Below are 7,482 nucleotides of genomic sequence, written 5' to 3' on the forward strand. Positions count from 1 at the left end.
AGATAAATGTTTTCTAAACTTTCTTTCCACATCTGTGGCTTGCCTTTTTCTTAACAGTATCTTTTGGAAGACAAAAAATTTCATCTTGGGAGTCCTACCATTTTGGCTTCTTTTATATCTACTGCTCTTTTCCCCTCTATCTAAGACATCCTTGGCTAACAAAAGGTCAGTGAGTTTTCTGCTATGTTTAGGTTTTATGTTTCCCAATTTTCTATATGGTGTTAAGGACAGTTGTTCTGCTTTTATGTGTCTGGTGGTCCCTCCAACAGCACTATTGGCTGTAGAGATTATTCTTTCCCTATTGAACTGCCTTGACAGTTTGTCCAAATTAAATTGACCATATGTAGTCATGTTTATTTCTGGAATACATCCTGTTTCATTGAACCTACTGTCTATGATAACACCATGCTGTTTTCATCAATATACCTGTGTGTTAACTCTTGACATAAGTTAAGGTGAATGTTCTAACTATAACTTTTTTCCAAAATTATATTAATAGTTATTTCTTTGCCTTTCCACATAAATATTAGAAGCACCTGTCATTTTCTCTTAAAACATTGCTGAGATTATGATCAGGATTGCCCTGAATCTATAGCTGTCTCCTTTCATTTGGCTTTTTAAACTTTCCTCTGTAGTATTTCTTTTCATCTTAACAATTATGTGATTAGATTTATTCATGGCTTTCATGATTTTAATCTTATTTTAAGTGATGGGTTTTTTAATTTCAGTTTCTAATTCTTGGGAAAATATCAAAATGCAAGTAATTTATTTGTATGAATGTTGTATCTTATGACATTATTAATCTAATTATTTGTAGTATGTTTTGAAAATTCCTAAATGTGTTTTGTGTACACAAATAATGCCATCTGTTAATACAGATTTTTTTTTCCTTTTTCTCTTTGCAGTCTTTTTGCTCTTTATTTCTTTTTGTTTATGAAACTTGTTAGGACTTCTGGTATAATGTATGCTGAATATATGATGAGAGAAAACAACTTTTTCTTGTTCTTAATCTGTAGGGCATTCAATCATTTACAAAGTTTTCTTTTTATTATGCTTTCTTTTTTTGCTGTTCCCCCAATCACTTCAGGTTTTTAAAAATTTTCCAAATATTTAATTCCCCATGTACCCATTTCTCCCACCCCCCCCATCCATTGCCCCTGACAACCACCAGTCTGTTTTTTGTATCTATTAACTTGGTTTTTTTGTTTGTTTGTGGAGATTTGTTTGTTTTTAAGATTCCACATATACCTGAGATCATCTGGTATTTGTCTTTCTCTGATTGCCTAATTTCACTTAGCGTAACACCCTTGAGGTCCAACAATGCTGTCACAAGTGGCAAGATTTCATTTGTTTTCCTGGCTGAATAATACTCTGTTATGTATGTATATCATGATTTCCTTAACCATTTATCCATCAGTGGACACTCAGGTTTTTTCCATATCTTGACTGTTGTAAATCATCCCTCAAAGAAAGATGGGGCACATGGATCTTTTTGAGGTAGTTTTTTTTTTTTCATATAAATACCCAGAAGTGGAAATAGCTGGATCATATGGTAATTGTATTTTCAGTTTTTTGAGACCTTCCATACAGTTTTCTACAGTGGCAGCAGCAATATACCTGGTGTTGAACCAACACCAGTGCACTTATGTTCCCATTCTCACAACACTTGTTCCCTATCATTTTGGGAAGAGCCATTCTGACAGGGGTGAAGTGATAGCTCATTGTGTTTTTTTCATTTGCGCTTTCCTGACGATTAATGATATTGAGGACCTTTTCATGTACCTGTTAGTTATCTATATGTGTTCTTGGAAAAATACCTGTTCAGATCTTCTGCCCATTTTTAAATTGGATTGTTTGGTTTTTGTTATTGAGTTGTATGAGTTCCTTATGTATTTTGGATATTAACCCTTTATCAGATATGTGTATTCTCACATTCCGTACATGGCCTTTCCACTCTGCTGCTGATTTTCCTTTGCTGTGCAGAAATCTTTTAGTTTGATGTAATTGCACTCTTTCTGTTTTTGTTGCCTTTGCTTTTGGTGTCGTATCAAAACAAATCTTCACCAAGCTCTGTGTCAAGGAGCTTACTATGTTCAAGGAGTTTTATGATTTCAGTTCTTACATTAAATCTTTAATCCATTTAGTGTTAATTTCTGTGTATGGTATAAGATAGTGGTTTAGTTTCATTCTTTTGCGTGTGGCTGTCCACTTTTCCCAATACCATATATTAAAGAGTTGGTCCTTTTCCTGTCCTGTATTCTTGGTTGTTTTGTCTTAAATTAATTGACCATATATGTGCAGGTATATTCTGGGATCTCTGTTCTGTTCCATTTCTCTGTGTGTCTGTTTTTATGCCAGTACCACGCCATTTTGATTACTGTAACTTTGTAATATAGTTTTGAAAAAGGGAGTGTTATGCCTTCAGCTTTGTTTTTCTTCCTCTAGGTTGCTTGGGATGTTTGAGATCTTCTGTGTTTTCATACAAATTTTATGGTTGTTTGCTGTATTTCTGTGAAGAATGCCATTGGACGCATGTAAAATTCCCCACTGGGAGACACGGGTACTCTGGAGAATGACAGAGAAAGATTGAGAAGATCGTGTGTGGCCCCCTCCCTAAGGTTTCTGGAAAGGAGTAGTCAGCCCTAGCTGTGTGTTTAATTAGAAGCCTGCCTCTCCTGTCACGGCCATGATGATGAGCTAATCAGCCTCTTTCACAGAAAAATTGAGCTTCTGGGTGTGTTGCCTCTTGCTGTGCCCTAGGGGTGGTAACTGTTGAAGAACTTTTTGGTGGTCACAGTCCTGTGGGACCCATGAGCTTAAGCCCCACTGCGCCTGAGCCAGGTGATGTGAGGTGTCCTCCCATAGCAGCTGTGTGGTTTAGTGCGCCAGCAATGGTCTGAGCTCCTTTTAGATGAGCCCTATTATTACAGCCTCGTGGGACCAGGAACACCTGTAGAGCCAGGTGATCAGGAAGCATCCCTTGTGTGGCAGCTGTAAAAATGGGGCCCCATATGCATGTAACACTTCCATTGGGTGAGATACTGGTGTACTGGAGCACCACATAGGGAGAACGCGAGGTGGTTCCTGTCTGGCTCCATTCCCAGAGAGAGTTCCAGCAGGCTCCGAGATGTGTGTGTTAAGTCAGGTTCTGCCCATCAGGCCAACGCTTTAATAAAAGTAGGTGAGCCTCCTCCACTTTATGTGTGGGTGCCATCGCTGCCTCTGTGATGGGCCCTGGGCTGGGTGAATCCAAGCACAAGAGCCTTTCATAAAGAGCCATTTCTCAGGTCAGTTGTGGGTCTCAGGAATCCTCCATTGATTTTCAAAGTTACGTGTATTCAGGGCTCACCTCTCTGGTGCAGGACTTAAAAGTTGGGGTTCCTTTTGCAGGATTTGAACCCTTTGCTCCACAGGGAGAAGCTCCAGGTTTTGGGTTCCCGCTCACTTGGGGGTCCCCACACTGGGGGCTGGGGTTTTTGACCAGATTGTGTCCCAGCCTCTCCTACCCACTTTAATGTGGTTTTCTTCTTTTTGTCCCATTTCTACTCATCACTCAGCCAGCCTTTAGATTCTTTTAAGAGGAAATTGGTCTGTACGTAGCTGTAGATTCAGTGCGTTCTTGGGAGTAGGTGAGCAAGGTCTTCCTTCTTCACTGTCTTGAACCAGAGCCCGCAAAGTACTATGTTAATGAAAGTTTTTCAGACCTGTCCTTTAAGTTCCCCTCCCTCATTTTTAATTTAATCAATAGGTGTTAAGTTTTTCAAACTCTTTCTTTATATTGATGACATTGTTTTATGGTTTTTTTTTTTCAGTTAATATTACGAATTTGATTTCTTTTGGAATGTTAACCTTGTATTCCTAGGATGAACCCCACTCGGCCATGATATGTCATCCTTTTTACATTTTGCTAGATTTAGTTTACTAATATTTTCTTAGAGATTATTTACCTGTTTGTAAAAAAAAATTCTTAGAGATTTCTTTTCTCATGGTGTGATAAAGCTTGCCTCTTCTATCTTTTAGAAGAGTTTGCATATATTTACTGTCATCTGGTGCTTAATTTGGTAGTTTTTACCATAGAAGAACCTCATGTTTTCTTTGCATTCCCACCAGCATTTAGTATTGCCATTGGTTTAGATTTGGGCCATTCTGATAGGTAGATAGTAGTGATCTCATTGTTCTTTTAATTGCAACTTCCTAATGGCATAAGATATTGAACATCATTTCATATGCTTATGTGCTATTTATATATCTTCTTTGGTGAGGTCTGTTAAGGCCTTTTGCCCATTTTGTAATAGGGTTGGTTGTTTTCTTACTGTTGAGTTTTAAGAGTTCTGTAGAGGCACCTGGGTGACTAAGTTGGTTAAGCGTTCAGCTTCAGGTCATGATCTCACAGTTTGTGGGTTCGAGCCCCACATCAGGCTCTGTGCTGACACCTCAGAGCCTGGAACCTGTTTCAGATTCTGTGTCTTCCTCACTCTCTCTCTGCCCCTCCCATGCTCTGTCTCTCTCCCTCTCTAAAACAAACATTAAAAAAAAGAGTTTTTTTGTATATTTTGGATAATAGCCATTTATCAGGTGTATCTTTTGCAAGTATTTTCTCTCAGTCTATGGCTTACTTTCTCATTCTGTTAATCTTGTCTTTTGCAGACTGGACATATTTAATTTTAATAAAGTCCAGTTTATCTTTTTTTTGCAGATTGTTCCTTGATGTTGTATTTAGCTAAAAAGTTTATTGCCACACCCAAGGTCAATTAAGTTTTCTTCTGTGTGATTTTCTGGGAGTTTTATACCTTTTATTTTTACATTAGGGTCTAATGATCCATTTTGAGTAACTTTTTTGTGAAGGATGCATGTATGTCTGTGTCTAGATTCACTTATCTGCCTGTGGATGTCCAATTATTCCTGCACCAGTTTTTGAAAAGACTGTCTCCATGATAGTGCCTTGGCACCTTTGTCAGAGGTCGGTTGACTATGTATTGCGCGTCTGTTTTGAGCTCTTTCTACTGTTCTATTGATCTGTTTGTCCCATTTCCCCATAGCACATTGTCAAGATTACTTACATTTATACTACGTCTTCAAGTTAGGTAGTGACGGTCTGACTTTTTTCTTCTTTTATGTTGGTATTCTGTGTCTTTTGCCTCTCCATATGAGCAGATTCACTTAGTAGATATCCATTAAATAACTTGCTGTTTCTTATGCTGTCTTTGTATGGTTTTGGTATTAGGGGATCTTGCTTTCATACAGTGAGTTAGGAAGTATTACCTCTGCTTCTGTCTTCTGGAAGAGATTGTAGAGAATTGACATAATTTCTTTCCTAAATGTTTGATGGAATTCACCAGTGAACTCATCGGGGCTTGATGACTTCTCTTTGAAAAGTGATCATTTCTTGACTGAATTCTTTCCTATGTACAGGCCTATTGATACTATTTTCTTCTTGTGTGAGATTTGGCAGACTGTGTCTTTCAAGGAATTTGTCCATTTCTTCTAGGTTATCGAATTTGTGGGCATAGAGTTATGGATAGTATTCTTTATTTTAATATTCACAAGATCTGTTGTGATGTCGCCTCCTTGATTTTTAATGAAACTTAGGGACATCTTCTCTCTTCTTTTCATTTAGCCTGGCTAGAGGTGTGTTGATTTTATAGATCTTTTCAAAGATTCAACTTTTAGTGTCATCAATTTTTCTCCACTGATTTCCTGTTTTCAATTTCATTGATTTCTGTGCTAATTTTTAAATTTATTTTCTTCGATTAACTTTGGTTTAACATGTTCATCTTTTTCTAGTTTCCTCTAGTATAATCTTAGGTTTTTTATTTTAGATCTTTCTTTTAATTTATGCATTCACTGCTATAAATTTCCCTCTAAGTAGTGCTTTCACTTATCCAACAATTTTGAATAATTTGTATTTTCATTTAAGTGAAAATATTTTCTAATTTGTCTTAAGATTTTTTTCCTTGACCATGTGTTATTTAGAAGTGTGTTGGGGGCACCTGGGTGGCTCATTTGGTTAAGTGTCCAACTTTGGCCCAGGTCATGATCTCACGGTTCGTGGGTCATGTCAGGCTCTGTGCTGACAGCTCAGAGCCTGGAGCCTGCTTCAGATTCTGTGTCTCCCTCTCCCTCTCCCTCTCCCTCCCTCTCTCTCTCTCTCTGTCTCTCTCAAAAATAAACATTAAAAAAAATCTTTTTTAAAGTGTGTTGTTTAATCTCCAAGTAGTTTTTTTTTTTCCACCTATGTTTTTGTTGAATTCTAGTTTAATTCCATTATGGTTGGAGAGCATATGTTGTGTGGTTTCTGTTTTCTTAAATATTTGTTCAAGTGTGGTTTATTGCCCAGAGTGTGGTCTGTCTTGCAGATTATTCGCTATGAGCTTGAGAAGAATGTGTAATTTGCTGTCATTGAATGAGGTAGTCTGTAGATGTCATTTATATCCAGTGGATTGATGGTGCTCTTGGATTCAGCTGTGTCCCTTTTGGTTTTCTGCCTGGTGGATCCATCCATTTGTGACAGAGGGGTGTTGAGGTCCCTGACTGTAATAAATAGAGTTCTGTCTGTTTCTGGCTGCAGTTCTATTAGTGTTTGTCTCACATACTTTGACGTGCAGTTGTTAGGTGCCTACACAGGAAATCGTTACATCTTTTTGGACTGTTTACTCCTTTGTTGTTAGGTAATCCCCCTCTTTATTATCCTTGATAAATTTCCTCTTTCTGAAAGTTAATATAATTGCTCCCCCCTTTTTGATTAGTGTTAGTTTAGTATATTTCTGTCCATCTCTTTACCTTAATCTGTATGTGTCTATATATTGAAAGTGGGTTTCTTCAAAAAAATAATAAAGGGGTTTCTTGAAGACAACGTATGCTTGGGTCTTGTTTTTTGATTCACCTTGACAGTCTCTGTCTTTTAGTTAGTATATTTAGACCACTGACATCCAAATTGATTTTTTATATAGCTGGATTAATGCCTACCATATTTGTTACTGTTTTCTATTTTTTTGCCCTTATCCTTTGTTTCTATTTTTGTGTCACAAGTAACCTAAGTCTGCTTCAAGTAATATTCTGCAGTTTCTCAGATAGTATGGAAACCTTAATAAAATATTCCCAGTTCTTCTTTTCCATTCCTTTTAACAGGACTGTCACTAATTCTGCTTGTATGTATATAGACATATGTAATAGGATATGTTATTATTTAGAGCAGACTTTCTGCTGGATCAATTCAGAGTAAGAAAAATAAAAGCTTTTATTCTACCTTCACTTATTCATTCTCCGGTGTTCTTTCTTTCTTTCTTTGTGTAGATCTGAGTTTAACCTGTACCGTTTTCCTTTTATCTGAAGAACTTCTTTTAACACTTCTTGCAAGGCCGATCTACTAACAACAGGTTCCATCAAGTTTTGTTTTTCTGAGAAAGTATTTCTTCTTCACTTTTGAAGGATAATTTTCAAGGTACAGAATTAAACATTGGTGGAGGTTTTTTTCTCCCAACA

The sequence above is a fragment of the Lynx rufus genome, unplaced genomic scaffold, assembly GCF_022079265.1.
Source record: "Lynx rufus isolate CCGP_SWC_20201006 ecotype Redwood Valley unplaced genomic scaffold, mLynRuf1.p SCAF_10, whole genome shotgun sequence".
Classification (NCBI taxonomy): domain Eukaryota; kingdom Metazoa; phylum Chordata; class Mammalia; order Carnivora; family Felidae; genus Lynx; species Lynx rufus.